This window comes from Triticum aestivum, chromosome 3D (genome assembly GCF_018294505.1).
Source record: "Triticum aestivum cultivar Chinese Spring chromosome 3D, IWGSC CS RefSeq v2.1, whole genome shotgun sequence".
Classification (NCBI taxonomy): domain Eukaryota; kingdom Viridiplantae; phylum Streptophyta; class Magnoliopsida; order Poales; family Poaceae; genus Triticum; species Triticum aestivum.
Genome location: NC_057802.1, coordinates 480,642,870 through 480,658,783, shown reverse-complemented (window position 1 = coordinate 480,658,783; position 15,914 = coordinate 480,642,870). Strand labels below are relative to the sequence as shown.

The following is a 15,914-nucleotide window of genomic DNA, read 5'->3' as shown; positions in this document are numbered from 1 at the left end:
CTTCACCATTTCTTCTTCCTCCGCGTCAGCGGCGAGCACACCTCCGGGTGTGCTAATTTCATTGCGTGCGGCAAGGCCAACTCGATCTCGAGCACCAGGAAGAGCGCCGACAACATCCGATCCAAATGGGTCATGATGGATGCTCAGCGCGCCGACCCGCGTCTGGCGTTGCCAACAGCGGCGCCCCCTCCCAACGGGGGGTGGCCCAAGGTGGAGCTTGTCGACGAGCGGGCATCGCTGGTGTTGGGGCAGATGATGACCGACCTGAGGCCGGGCAACGCGAGGGCGGCCAAGGTAACGGGGGCGATGCTCCTGAGGGAGTTCTTGATGCTGCGGGTTGCCCCACTCCGGGCGCGCGCGCGCCCCCTCTGGGAGCTTAACGAAGAGGAAAACAAGACCCGCCTGAGGCCGGGGGACCCTCCTGGCGATGAATTGGACGCCGTCCTGTGCCTCATAGTCGGGGACAACCAGGAGTACCCGCCTAGCGCTTTCCTTCCCCTGTTCAAACGCAGGGACTGGGAGGAATTCGTCGCCTCCAGGCCGACTTTTGATGCGTGCGGGCTGGTGCCGCCGGCGCTTTTGGAAGCTCCTATGGCGCAGAACCCGGTGGAGGTGTCTTCTGGTGAGTCCCGCGGAGAGGGAGAAGAGGAGGAGGACTCGGAGAAGACCCTGGAAGAGGTGGGGGAGACTTCCCCTCTGAGCAAGGCCGAGATTCTCTGCGCCCTTCCTGATGATGCCGATGCCGACGCCCACCAAGGGGAGAGGGAGCAACCTCCCGTCCCGATGAGGAGTAGGTCGTCGCTGGTGGCCCGAGGTGCCGCCTCTGCCCCGACACCTCCTGAGGCTGGATCCGGTTCTGCCTCTACTCCGCCCGGCGCCGCCGATGTCGGAGCGCCTGCCCCTCAGGTCACGAAGCTGTCAGGCTTCAAGCCTCTCAAGCGGTCAGTGGAATACGTCGCAGTGGATCAGTAAGTGTCTTAAGCTTCGCTTTGTCCTTGCTTGTACTCGTCGCTTCCTGATACTTGCCCTTGGTTGATCAGGCCGACATCCTCGGCGAAGAAGAGGAAAGAAGACGCAGCAGCTGTGCCTCCCGTGGAGAAAGGAGGCAACAACGCCCGCATCTCCCCGGCTTGATCGTCCTCACGAGGCCAAGAGGAGCATCGCCTCGTGGAGTCAGCCCCCATGTCCCCGCTGGCTCCGGAGCTGCCAGTACTTAGCGGCTGACGAGGTCCTAGCTGCTCCGGAACCCGCGGTCTCCCAAGCCCTGGTGATGATGTCGCTTCCTCCCACTGCTGCATCTCCACTCCCTGGTCCTTCTGCTCCTGCTGCCGTCTTGGAGCGTGCCCTTTCGGAGATGACCCAGCTGCAGGCGGATCTCCTGAGCGCGGACTCGCGCCTGGTGGCCGGGCGTCTGGAGTTGGCCTCTGGCTGGCTTCACTCTGACCTGGCAGTTCGTGCGGTGGTGGGCCAGGCTGCTGCGGCTTCCGAGAAGGAGAAGCAAGGAGTCGCCAGCGTTGCAGCCGATCGTGAGGTGGCGCTGAAAGACGCCAAGGCCGCCCGTGACCGCTACCAAGAGCTGGAGGGCGAGCTGCAGAGCCTGCGCGACAACCACGCCGAAGAGGTGCACTACCGCCAAGCGAAGGAGGAGGAGATGAAGGCCCGGGAGGAAGCCGTCAAGAACCATGATGCAGAGTTGGCGGAGCTGGGGAAGAAGCAGGACGCCGAGCGCAACTGGTTGGAAGAGTTGGAGCAGAAGATGGGGACGAGGGAGGCCGATCTCGATGCCAAGGCGCGAGTCCTGGCAGAAGACCGCGTGGCCTTTGCCGATCTCGAGAAGAGGTCTCGGAAAGCGCTGAAGACGCTCTACGAGCACGGCCAGGAGAAGCCTCTGGACACTGACGAGGACGGCCCCGCCCAGCTGCTTCCTCTCGTGGTGAAGGCGCTTGAGGAGGTCGTTGATGGTCTCGGTCCCATGGCGGAGGCAGAAGCTTGCGTCCTGTCTTCAGCCGCGCTGACTCGCGTCTTTAGCCACCTGCACCTTCGCGACCCCAATGCTTGCCTTGACGAGCTGCTGGAGCCTGTAGCCGAAGATCAGTACGAGGCGGCTGCCGCGGCCGTGCAGGATCAGGTGGGGGCCTTACTGAGGAGGTTCCGTGGCTTTGTCTCCGCTCCTCTGTCCGGCGTCGTTGACCTTGCGGCTGGTGGTGAAGACAAAACCGATCACGAGGGAGCGCCTTCCGCAGGCGACGACGACGTCTAGAGGTGACCCACGGCCATTGTTCCCGTTCCGTTCCTGCGACATGTAACAGGCCTCATGGAGGCGTTTAGACTTTTATTTGGTATTGTGAGGACAATATGCTTGTAATATTTTCTTCGAGATTTTGCGATTTCCTTCCTATTTGCTTTGCGTTCTGCGTCGGCAGAGCCCAGCCCCGCGCATACCTCAACCGCCATTGGGCCGACCAGAGACCATGACGAACCAAGGAGTGAGGGGCTACATGACCAGTTAGGCTCCTGAGTCGCGATGCTCAGGAGTCCCCCTTGACGCGCAAACAGCATATAGGGAGAGTTCACGGGGATAGATTAATGTTCTACGTCGGCAGAGCCCGGCCCCGCGCATACCTCAACCGCCATTGGGCCGACCGAAGACCAGGACAGACCAAGGAGTGAGGGGCTATGTGACCAGTTAGGCTCCTGAGTCACGATGCTCAGGAGTCCCCCTTGACGTGCAAACAATCCCATACCTGCCCTTGCCGAGGCCTTGGGAGGGGCGCACGATGCCCAGGTCTGGGGGACCTGGTTGGGTGGCGTGCGCTTGGGCGTGACCCGAGCGCAGCCCCCGTGCCCAGCCCCCATGCACGGCTTTCCCGAGGGGAGGCGTTGCGGTAAGGCTGGGCGCTGAGCTCTGGGCTCCCTGAGGTTGGCACGACCGTGGGGTCGCCCTCAGTTGTTTATCACCAGCGCGGAACATAGTGCTTCCGCTTGTGCACGGGCATAGCCGCTCCTCGGTAGTGTCGTCAGCCAGCGCGGAGCATGGTGCTTCCACTTGGGCGTGGGATGGGGGCCCCCCTCCGGGAGGAGCCCCCGGAGCGTGTACAGCCCCGCCCTGACACGTCGCTTGCACGGCAGGGCTGCGAGGTGTATCTGGGCACTCGTGAGCCAGCACGGGACTCACGAGGCCCTACCTCAAGGCGGGTTGCGCCTGGTCTTGAGTCTTGGTGCCTGTATGTTCCTGCAAGGCGGTTAGATGCAAGCACTCTACGTCCTCAGGTCCCGGCCCTCGAGCGAGCTCAGCCGCCGCTGGTATGCCAGGTCGCGATGCTGTGGTCAAGGCCAGGGGGTGAGGGCTGGAGAGCTAGTAAGAGCTCCTGAGTCGCGATGCTCAGGAGCCCCCCTTTTAACGTGCAAGAGGATTGCATAGGGTGAACAGGCCCGCGGCGGGCAGAAGTCGAGCAGGCGATAGCCGTTGGCAGGTTAAGCATGAAGAGCAGATCAACTTGGATAAATGCAGGAAGATACATGCCACTGGGTCTGGCCCGAGCGGCTTGGGGATGATGCAGCCCGAGGGGCACCCCCAGCAAGGTAAGCTAAAGACTTAAGCAAAAGGGATACATGCCACAGGGACGGACCCATGTGGCCTGGGAATAATGCAGCCCGAGGGGCGCTCCCAGCTTAAACGAACTTGGAAGATGTCACCTGGTTCTGTAGACGAAGTAGAGTTGGTGCAGCTGACGCCGCGCGCTGAAGGAATGGCTCCTCATGAGCCACCGGGACCCTGAGCCTCGGGAGGCTCTGGAGGCTCGGGAGGTTCCCTGAAGACCGTCTCCATTTCCTCCAGGACGGCGTGGAACCTGACCTCCTGAGCTGCCAGGACTTGCCGCATGTTGCGCTGATAGGCCGACGCCACGCTCGGCAAGCCGAAGGGCATGCGAACATAGCTGTGTGGTGGGCCCTCGCAGCGGCCCACACGCGATGGCTAGAAACGCTCCTGAGATGCGGCCCTGTTGAGCCCTGGGACATCGACGCAGACACGCAGCCCGGCATCCTCGCCTGGATGGGGAGCTGCGCCTTGTGAGCAGCTGTGGCCGCGCATGGCTCTTGCTGCTTGCAGTTCCTGGGTGGTCTTGGTGATGAACTCCTGAGTGGTGGGCACTCCTTGCCCTGTGCTCTCCTGAGGAAGGTGTGCCGTGAGGCACGCTTCCAAGTGGTGCCCAAGCGCCTCCCTCGTGAGGTTGGCAAGGTCTGAGGCTCTCCAGAAGAGAGCCCCCGAGCCCTGCCTGAGGAGGGCGCCGGGCGCGCCTTCCTATGCGATGGAGGGAGGCGCCCCCAGAGCAGGCGCTGATCCGGACGAGGCTCCTGCCGCGACGCCATCCTCCTGAGGTCCTGTGCGGCGCGACAGCTTCTTCTTGGGGATGGTCTCCGGAGGGCCTTCACTTCTGCTGTCGGGGTCGTCGATTGCTGCGGCTTGAAAGGCGCGCTCAAGGGAGCACACCGCATCCCTCTCTTCACACGGGAACCGTGATGATTCCTCCGCTTCCTGGCATCTTGAGAACGTTGTAGCCGTGATGAGTGACTGCCATGAACTTGGCCAGGGCTGGATACCCGAGGATGGCATTGTACGGCAGGCGGATGTGCGCGACGTCGAAGTCAATGAGCTCGGTGCGATAGTTCTTGCGCTCCCCGAAGGTGACAGGCAGGCGGACCTGCCCTATTGGTGTGGTGGAACCGTCGGTCACTCCTGAGAAAGGCTTGGTTGGCTGGAGCTGCTCATATGGCACTTGGAGGTTGTCGAACGTGTCGACGGACAGGACGTTGAGCCCTGCGCCGCCGTCGATGAGAGTCTTGGTGACTTGCACATTGCTGATGACTGGGGAGCACAGCATAGGGAGGGCGCCAGCGGTGGCTGCGCACTTGAGCTGATCTGCCGAGTTGAAGGTGATGGCACATTGGGACCACCTGAGCGGGCGCGTGGCCTCGAGCTTGGGGAGCACCGCGTTCACCTCGCGAGCGAACTGTTTGAAGATGCGCTGAGAGGCTGGGGCCTGGGCACCGCCCAAGATGCAGGCGATCGCACGCGGCTCCTGGAAGCCCCCAGCCCCCTCGTCCTGGTGGTGGTCGTCGTTCCTTCTTGGTGGCGGCAGCGGGGGAAGACCGGCGTTGCCCTGGGGGCGATCCTCACGAGGCGGGTCCCTCCAGGCGCCCTCGCGAGGTTGGTCCTGCCAGCGGTCCTCACGAGGCCGGTCGCGCCACTCCTGGCGCGGGCCACGGTCGTCCCAGCGTCCGCCTCCGCGTCCTCCTCCGCGGCCGTAGCCCCGGTCGTTGCGCTCGGGGCGTCGACCGTAGCGTCCTTCCCGTATGGCTCTGAGCTCTTGGCAGTCGCTGGTGTTGTGGGTGTTCAGGTTGTGGAAGGCGCAGAACGGTCGGCCGTTCTTGGATGACTCGGGCTGATCTCTGCCTCGCTTGGTGTCGGGCTCCGCTGCGAGCACTACTGCCTCTTTGCGCTTCACGTCCTTGGCCTTGGCCTTCTTCTCCTCCGCTCCTGCAGCTGGCAGCTCAAGGAGAGAGAGGCGCCCCTCCTCAGCTCTTGCGCACTTGGTCGCCAGGTTGAACAGCTCCTGAGATGTGCAAAGCTCCTCGTGGATAGCGAGCTCTTCCTTCATCTTGACGTCACGGACGCCGTCCGAGAACGCGGAGATGATGGCTTCGTCCGTGACCTTGGGGATCTTGAGGCGGGTGTTGTTGAAGCGCTGGATGTACTTCTGGAGGGTCTCTCCTGGTTGTTGCTTGATGCGGCGTAGATCACCCGCGGCCGGTGGGCGGTCGCGAGTGCCCTGGAAGTTGGCGACGAAGCGGTCGCGCATCTCGTCCCAGGAGGAGATCGAGCCGTGCTGCAGGTTCAGGAGCCAGGAGCGGGCCCCATCCTTGAGAGCCATGGGAAACCAGTTCGCCATGACTTTTTCGTCGCCGTTGGCCGCTTCGATGCTCAGCTCATAGAGCTGCAGGAACTCCGCGGGGTCGGCGGTGCCGTCGTAGCGAGGAGGCAGATCTGGCTTGAACTTGCCTGGCCAGGCGACGCTACGCAGTTCGGGGGTGAAGGCGCGGCAGCCGGCCGTGGTCGCCGGGGCCCGCTTCTGAGGTGGAGCTTGGTCTTGGCGAGGTCCGCGCTGCGCCACTGCAGGCGGCACGCGGTCTTGACGAGGTGGCGCGGGGAGCGCCGGTGCAGCTTCTCGCGGCCGCGGGATTTCTTGGCAGCTTCTTTCTTCACGCGCGGGCGCCGGGCGCGGTGGATCACGCCGCGGAGGCGCGCACCTTGGTGCCAAGGCACCGTCTTGGGGTTGAGGTGGTGGAGGCATGCCATGAGCCCCGTCGCCTGCGGCTGGTTGAGGGGGAGGCAGAGAGTGGGACGGTGCCGGAGAGCCCCTTGCGGCGCGGACAAGATCGGCGACGCGGTCGAGCCACTCCTTGTAGAGATCGTCAACGGGGTGGTAATGCAGGAGCTCATTCGCCGCGATGAGCGCGGCCTGTGCCTCCATGGGAGCGCGGTGCGCGTGAGACGAAGAACCAGCAGGGGTCAGCGACGGAGTAGCGGTGCGGCCGTCCTGCCGCACCGAAGGATGGAGCGAGGACGCCTGCTGCTCGTTCCCCGCCGGGCCAGTGGCAGCATTGGCGGCGGGAGACGGAGAACGACGAGGTGGCCCGCCTACGGGAGCTGTCTGAGCGACGCGGGCGGAGAGGGCAGCCCGACGCTCAGCTCGAGCACGGCGAGCGTCCGCCATGGAAACGACGGAGGGATGGAGCAACGAACTAATGGAAGGGAAACTACGGCGCAACCCTACCTGGGGCGCCAAATGTCGGATGTGGGGTTCCGGCAAACCCTTAAGGTTCGAACACTGGGGTGCGCGCGAAGTCTTTCCCTCCTACCGATCTACACTCTAGCTCGCTAAGATCTCGCAGACGAATTCGACGAACTCGCAACACAGAAAGACATGGGGTTTATACTGGTTCGGGCCACCGTTGTGGTGTAATACCCTACTCCAGTGTGGTGGTGGTGGATTGCCTCTTGGGCTGATGATGAACAATACAAGGGAAGAACAACCTCCTAAGGTTGAGGTGTTCTTGTGCTTGTGTAGTTGAGGATGATCTGAACTAGTTCGGGATCAGTTGCCTCATACTGTGGTGGCTAGTCCTATTTATATAGGCCCTGGTCCTCTTCCCAAATATCGAGCAGGGAGGGAGCCAACAACGGCGGGCAAATTTGAAGGGGACAGCTAGTACAAGCTATCCTCACAAAAGCGGTCTTCGCCTGCGAAAAGCTCTGGGGTGACGCCGTCTTGGGCTCCACGATGAGCTCCGCCTTGCCGTCCTCCTGGTCTTGGTCTCGTTGCACCAATATGGCAACCTTTGCCTGATGCCTCGGTACTCTTCGCCTGCGCTGGCCTCCTTAGCACCAAAGAGGAAATAGAGACGCTGCGCGCACTGGCGCCCGCCTAGCACCCGCCTGCCGCCGTTCGTCATGGCTCACGTCACGAGAGCCTCGTGAGGTTTGCCTCGCCTTGATATCTCCGCTCCTCGTGAGCCTTCCTGGCTAGGCCACTCCAGAGGAGGTCTTGCGTCGTCCGCCTCGCGAGGCTTGGACCCTCGCGAGGGTCTTGGGTGCCTTGTTGACAAAGATGGGCCGTACGGCCTGCTGCTTAGCCACGCCGTGGGCCGCAGGCAGGCAAGTCTGGTGACCCCCGTGCCCAGAACGCCGACAGTGTGGTCCATTTCGGATGTGTGTGTAGGATTCGTCGCCTTTGCTTGTTTCTGAATAAGTGGAGATGACACACAAGTTAATCATGTTAGCACACTTCGCTGCGTCGGTGAAATTTAAGCATTTAAGTAATGTTTACATCCAGTGAAATTTGAGCTATTCAAATCAATGGTCATGTGGGATCCCGTGAGACTTGATGGTAGTCACCCATTGCAATGTTTGGGTAGTCAATCCCCTACCCCCTCCATCATGGCTCGCTTCTTGAGGGTCCGACTAGCCTTTAGTTGTTCTCCATGGTTGGCCAACTGTGATGGTGATCATCAACCCTCATACTCTTGAGCTGTGTGCATTAGAGTCCAAGGGTGATCCTCCTTTTCTAGGAAAAAACCCTCCTATAGTTACCACCATTTGTCAATTGCTTGCAACAACCTAATTGGCAAGTCTTAAAACAGTTAATATGTGCATGCAGATGGTAACACATGTGGTCGTGATTTCTTTTACATCTGGTAGAGAAGATGATTGAATAGTCTATGGAGAGCGTCCACACAAAGAAGGGTAGTGCCGTGTCGCGGCGCTGCGACAACTGCATCTGGTGAATGGTGACCTGCCATTCAGCTTCCATAGTTGTGCTGGTAGGAGGATGAGAAGACTTGCATTATGGCGGTTTTGTGTGTTTGGTGCAACTACAATGACATTTGTGGTGTTGATAGTAGAGTTACCTATTTTTTAGAGTGGGGTGGTATAGTAATTTACTAGTAGTACTAAAACCCATAAGGACCCAAATGTCAGCAAGTGAACTTGTGTTTTTGCTATAGTTTATAGGTGATGATGGGTTTGTTAGAAACTTCAGTTAAACGGAAAAACGAAATTAGCAATATGTTGATGTGTACTCATGCTTTAATATGATGGGATGCTACGTGTGTGTTTCATTTTGGATGTGTTTGTGGGAGTCTTTGCCTTTGCTCTCTTCTAAAGAAGTGGAGATGACACACGAATTGAGTTTCATCACATACGCGCACATTGCCGCATTTGTGAAATTTGCGTTAGTCAAATAGTTTTTAAATCCAGTGAAGTTTGAGGTATTCAAATCAATGGTCACGAGGGACCCCATGAAACCTTACGGTGGTCTCCTATCACAGCGTCTGGGTAGTCGACCCTCTGCCGCGGCTCGCCCCTTGAGGGTCCGGCTAGCCTTCAGGCGCTCCCTTGTTGGCCAACCATGACGACGATCATCAACCCTCATACTCATATGGGTGTGTGCATTGGAGGGCATGACGACGATCATCCATTTATAAGAAAAACCTCCTACACTTACCATCATTTGGTAATTGCTTGCAACAACCTATTCGCAGAATATAAAAACCGTTAATGTGTGCGTGCTGATGGTAACATCCTGTGGTCGTGATTTTTTTTTACATCTGGTGGAGAAGATGATGGAACAGTCCAAGGAGAAACCCAACGCCAAGAAGGGTGCAACTGCAGCGGAAATTATGGTGTTGATAGTAGTTAGCATAGTTGTGCTAGCAAGAGGATGAGGAAGACTAGCATTCTGGCCGTTTTGTGTGTTTGATGCAACCACAGCGATAATTGTGGTGTTGATAGTAGCTACCATTTCTTTTCAGAGCGGGATGGTATAGTAATTTACCAGTAGTACCTAAAACACGTAAGGACCCAAACGTCAATGTTTATCTGGTCAAGCAAGTCAACTTGAGTTGTTATTATTGTTTACAGGTGATGATGGGTTTGTCATAAACTTCAGACAAACGGAATAAAAGAATATTATTAATATGTTGATGTGTACTCGCATTTTAATATGATGTGATGCTATGTGTGTGGTCCATTTCGGATGTGTGTGTGGGAGTCTTCACCTTTGCTCTCTTTTGAAGAAGTGGAGATGACACTCGAGATGAGTTTAGTCACTTAGGTGCACTTTGCCGCATCGGTGAAATTTGAGCTATCAAATTGTTTAGATCCGGTGAAATTTGAGGTATTCAAATCAGTGGTTATGCGGGATCCCGTGAGACTAGACGATGATCACCCATTGCAATGATTGGGTAGTCGATGCCCTTTCTCCTCCGCCATGGCTTGCTGCTTGCGGGTCCGGCTAGCCGTTGGGCTCCCTGGTTTGCCAACCATGACCGTGATCATCAACCATCGTACTCTTTTGGCTGTGCGTATCAGAGGCCAGGGCGATCCTCCTTTTCTTAGATAAAAACCTTCTACACTTACCATCATTTGCCAATTGCTTGCAACAACCTAATTGGCAAGTCTTAAAATAGTTAATGTGAGTGTGCTGATGGTACCACCCTCTGATTGTGATTTTATTACAGCTAGGGACAACATGATGGAATATTTCATGGTAAAAGTCAATGCACACAATTTTCATGGTAACACCATGTGGTCGCGATTTTCTAATCCTCCAATTTTCTATTGATTTTCCTCTCATTCAAGCGACATATATATGGTTTACAAGTTTTTTTTATCTCACATGAATCTTTCCTACTAAAATCGTCGCAGGGGGCAATAAGTGATGGTAAAAAAGGAGGCAGATTCTCATCCACATAGCCCAACACCGAAGGTAATTAGTCTATGCACACGATTACTTCATCTGCATGCTTTATTCACATGTGTTTGGCAACTATTTGTGACATTAAATTCATTTCTTGTTCTCTTATGTGTGTCCCTTTTTACATATATTCCATGGCAATCTCCTTGGTACACCCCAAAATTTTTTATTTGCTCCTGATTTTATGACTACACATCATATATGACAACTTTTGTTGTCCACAAGTATTTCGTGTTACCTGTGAGACACGTTTCACTTTTTTGTGGTTAATTTTTTGCTATGAAACACAAGGTCATTCTCTACATATGCATGCCTAGCAACTTATTCCTGATTTTTTTGGTCACACAATATCTATGAAATTTATTGTAGTGTCCTTAAATGGTATTTTTTTTACATTCTCCCATGTGTGCATATCGTAAATTTATCTCGTGGCACCCCGTTGCAAAGGGGTGGCGCTTCTTTTTGTATTGAGGTGTGGATACACATTTCTTGAATGAAAACTTTGTTGTTCATGTGGATTTACATATTTCCATGGTTGTGGCAAGTTTTTTTTACTTAACACTGTAGGGACAAGCTCCACAGCCAAACTTTCCTTTCACGCCCCATGATTTTACTGATTTTTTACTCACACCCTCTCCACTTTTGCATTTTCTTGGTCATTTGCAGCTACTTCATGTTAACAACTTAGACATTGGACATAAATGACTTGAAATAAATATATCCCGTGAACCTTTCGTTGATAGTAGTTAGATTTTCCTTTTGGACCGGGATGGTATAGTAATTTACTAGTAGTACCTAAAACCCGTAAGGACCCAAATGTTAGTGTTTATCTGGTCAAGCAAGTCTACTTGAGTTGTTGTTATTGTTTATAGGTGATCATGGGTTTGTTAGAAACTTCAGACAAACGGAATAAAAGAAAAATAGAAATATGTTGATGTGTACTTGCATTTTAATATGATGCGATGCTATGTGTGTATTCCATTTCGGATGTGTGTGTGGCAGTCTTTACCTTGGCTCTCTTCTGAAGAAGTGGAGATGATACTCGAGTTGAGCTTAGTCACGTAGGCACACTTTGCCACACCGAAGAAATTTGAGTTATCAAATAATTTTTAAATCTGGTGAAGATTGAGGTATTCAAATTAGTGGTTATGCGGGGTCCCGTGAGACTACACGATGGTCACCCATTGCAATGCTTGGGTAGTCGATCCCCTTTGCCCCTCCATCGTGGCTCGCTGCTTGAAGGTCTGGCTAGCCTTTAGTTGGGGTCCCTTGTTTTCCAACCATGACCGCGATCATCAACCCTCGTACTCATATGGCTATGTGCATCGGAGGCCAGGGTGAGCGTTCTTTAAAAAAAACCTTTTAAACTTACCATTATTTTCCAATTACTTGCAGCAACCTAATTGCCAAGTCTTCAAATAGTTAATGTAAGTGTGCAGACGGTAACACCATGTCGTCGTGATTTTGTTATAGCCAGGGGACAAGATGATGGAATATTCCATGTCGTCGTGATTTTGTTATAGCCAGTGAACTTGTGTTGTCGTTACTGTTAATAGGTTATGATGGGTTTGTCAGAAACTTCAAACAAATGTTACAAAAGGAAATTAGCAATATGTTGATGTGTACTCCAGCTTTAATATGACGCGATGCTATGTGTGTGGTCCATTTCGGATATGTGTGTGGGAGTCTTCGCCTTTCCTCTCTTCTAAAGAAGTGGAGATGACACACGAGTTGAGTTTAGTCACGTAGGCACACTTTGCCACTTTGGTGAAATTTTAGCCCATTTGAGCCATTAAAATGAGTGGTCATGCAGGATCCCTTGAGATTTATTGGTGGCCACCCATCTTAATGCTTGTGTAGTCGATCCACTTTCTCCTCCATGATGACTTGCTTCTTGAGGGCCCAGCTAGCCTTCAGTTGCGCTCCTTGGTTGGCCAACATGACAGCGATCATCAACCCTCATACTCTTATGGTTGTGTGCATCGGAACCCAGGGGTGATCCTACTTCTTTTAGAAAAAAAACCTCATACACTTACCATAATTTCCCAATTTATTGCAACAACCTAATTGCCAAGTCTTAAAACAGTTAATGTGAGCGTGTTGACGGTAACACCTTGTGGTCATGACTATTTTGTAGCTGGTGGAGAAGATGATGGAATTGTCCAAGGACAATGTCAACGCCAAGAAGGGTGGTGCCCTATCGTGGTGCTGCGGTAGCTGCATCTTGTGAACAATGACACACCATTCAGCTTCCATAGCCATCTTGCCAGGAGGATGAGTGGACTTGCATTATGGCTGTTTTGAGTGTTCGATGCAACTGCACCGACAATTGGAGTGTCGATAACAGTTACCTTCTATTTTTGAAGCGGGATGGTGTAATAATTTACTAGTAGTACCAAAAACCCATAATGATTCAAATGTCAGTGTATATCTGGTCAAGCAAAGTGAACTTTTGTTGTTGTTACTATTTATAGGTTATGATGGGTTTGTCAGAAACTTCAGACAAACTGAACAAAAGAAAATTAGCAATATGTTGATGTGTACTCGCGCTTTAATATGATGCGATGCTATGTGTTGGTCCATTTTGGATGTGTGTGTGGGATTCTTTACCTTGGCTCTTTTTCTGGAGAAGTGGTGATGTCACACGGGTTAAGTTTACTCAAGTAGGCGCAGTTTGCCGTGTTTGTGAAATTTGAGCCATTTAAATAGTTTTTCAATCTTGGGTAATTTGAGCTAGTCAAATCAATGGTCACGCTTAATGGCGGTCACCCATTGCTTGGGTAGTTAATCCACTTTCCCCTCCATCACGACCTGCTGCTTGAGGATCCAGCTAGCCTTCGGTTGCGCTCCCTGTTTGGCCAACCATGACGGTCATCATCAACCCTCTTAATGTTGTGTGCATTGGAGACCAGGGGTGATCCTCCTTTCCTAAGCAAAAAACTACCATACACTTACCATCATTTGCCAATTGCTTGCAACAACCTAATTGCCCAGCCTTAAAATAGTTAATGTGTTCAAGTAGATGGTAACACCCCGTGGTCATGATTTTTATGTTACAACTAGTGGAGAACATGATGGAACAATCCAAGGAGAACCTCAATACCAAGAAGGGTGGCGCCCCTACTGTGGCGCTGTGGTAGCTGCATCTGGTGAATGGTGACCCGTCTCATCTTCCATAGCCGTGTTGGCAAGAGGATGAGCAGGACTTGCATTCTGGCTATTTTGTGTGTTTGATGCAATTTTAGCGACAATTGTGGTGTTGATAGTAGAGTTACCTGCTCTTTTCAGAGCGGGTTGGTATAGTAATTTACTAGTAGTACCTAAAACCCATAAGTACCAAAATGTCAGCTGTGGGTTTATAGGTGATGATGGGTTTGTTGGTGATGATGGGTTTGTTAGAAACTTCAGACCCAATGGGACAAAACAAATTATCAATATGTTTATGTGCAGGAGTGCATTAAAATGATATGATGTTATGTGTGTGGTCCATTTGATATGTATCGGTGCGGCCCGCGCCACAGATTCCCGTCCAGTCACCACCGAAGAACGGTGGTGCGGTTGCGGCGAACGACCAATAGGGGACGCTTGGAGAGATGACGCTAGAGCAGTTCCTTGTCAAGGACGGTGTGGTCCGAGGATCTGGCACTGGCGGCCAGGCGCCTGTGCCGGTCGGCATGGTCCATGGAGAGATGAACCCTGTGCAGCAGGGGCTGCAACCTGGCCCAATGATGTACCCGATGGCACCGGTCAACGGCATGTTCCAGGTGATGGCGACGACATGGGGTTCGTCCCAAGGGTACGTAGGGATGGTCGTGGTGCCGCCGCCACCACCTCCTCAAGGTGCGGTGGGTATCATGAGCCCAGGGTCGTCGGACGGGAGGAGTGCCATTACGCAGGTTGACATGATGAACTGCATGGGCGACGGAGCGATGATGGAGAACGGCGGCGCCCTGAAGCGCTGCGCTCCGGAGGATCAGTCCTGTGAGAGCAGCAATGAGCGCTGCCACCACCGCATGATCAAGAACCCTTAGTCAGCCGCACAATCGTGTGCCAGGAAGCAGGTACTTACTTGGCTGCCAAAATTGTTGGCTTTATGCAATGCCATTTCTATAATGGTGGTAACTGGTAACAAGGTTGGTGACACTTACACTCTCTGTCTTTCTTAACCGGACAGGCTTATACCGTGGAGCTTGAAGCCGAACTGAACCACCTCAAGGAGGAGAACACTCGTTTGAAAGCTGAGGAGGTACAGAGTTGCTTACTAGTGAAAACCATGAGAAAATTCAGTTTTCTTGGTCTTTTCAGTTCTTACCGTTACTAAACTGTTTCACCATTTTGTTGTAGAAGACAATTTTGCTGACCAAGATACAAATGGTATGTACATTTTCCCACCATCATGTGGCAATCCTCCTACACTCGCCATCACTTGCCAATTGCTTGTAACAATCTAAATGCCAGGTCTTCAAACAGTCAATGTGTGTGTGCTGATGAAAACACCTTGTGGTCGTGATCTTTTTTTACTTACAACTGGTGGAAAAGATGATGGAGCAGTCCAAGGAGAATGTGAACGCCAAGAAGGGTGGCGCCCTGTCGCGGCGCTGCGGCAGCTGCATCTGGTGATAGGTGACCCGCCATTCATCTTCCATAGTCGTGCTAGTAGGAGGATGAGAATAAATTATGGTTACCTTTCCTTTCTAGAGCGGGGTGGTATCGAATGTACTAGTAGTACCTAAAACCCATAAGGACCCAAATGTCACTGTTTATCTGGTCAAGCAAGTGGACTTGTGTTGTTATCACTGTTTATAGGTATATGAGTTTGTCAGAAACTTCAGAAAATCGAAAAAAGAAAGTTAGCAATATGTTGATGTGTACTAGCGCTTTAATGTGATGCGATGCAGTGTGTGTGGTCCATTTCTTATGGGGTCTTCTCCTTTGTTCTTTTCTGAAGAATTGGAGATGACACACGAGTTGAGTTTAGTCACGTAGGCACACTTTGCCGCATCGGTGAAATTTGAGCCATTCAAATAGTTTTTAAATCCAGTGAAATTTGAGCTACTCAAATAAGTCGTCACACGGGATCCCGTGAGACTTGACGGTGGTCACCCTAAGCAACGCTTGGGTAGCCGATTCCCTTTCCCCTCCATCGCGGCTCACTGCTTGAGGGTCCGGCTAGCCTTCAGTTGTGCTTCCTGGTTGGCTAACCATGACGTCGATCATCAACCTTCATACTCTTACGGTTGTGCGTCAGAGGCAAAGGGTGATCCTCTTTTTCTCAGAAAAATCCTCCTACACTTACCAGTATTTTCTAATTGCTTGCAAGAACCTAATTGCCAAGTCTGAAAGTAGTTAATGTGTGTGTTGATGGTAACACCCTATGGCCGTGGTATTTTTACAGCTGGTGAAGAAGATGGAATAGTCAAAGGAGAACATCAACGCCAAGAAGGGTGATGCCCTGCTGCAGTAGCTGCATCTCATGAACAATGACCCGCCATTCAACTTCTATAGCCTTGCTGGCAGGAGGAAGAGGACTTGAATCTGGTTGTCTTGTGTGTTTGATGCAACTACAACAACAATGGTGGTGATGATAGCAGTAGCATT

The 15,914-nt window shown here is 53.1% G+C and overlaps 1 pseudogene; it reads left to right on the top strand.

The window, feature by feature from the left end:
• The first annotated feature begins 13,846 nt into the window (after positions 1–13,846).
• Positions 13,847–14,936, top strand: LOC123075005 (bZIP transcription factor ABI5 homolog; annotated as a pseudogene).
• The last annotated feature ends 978 nt before the right edge of the window (positions 14,937–15,914 follow it).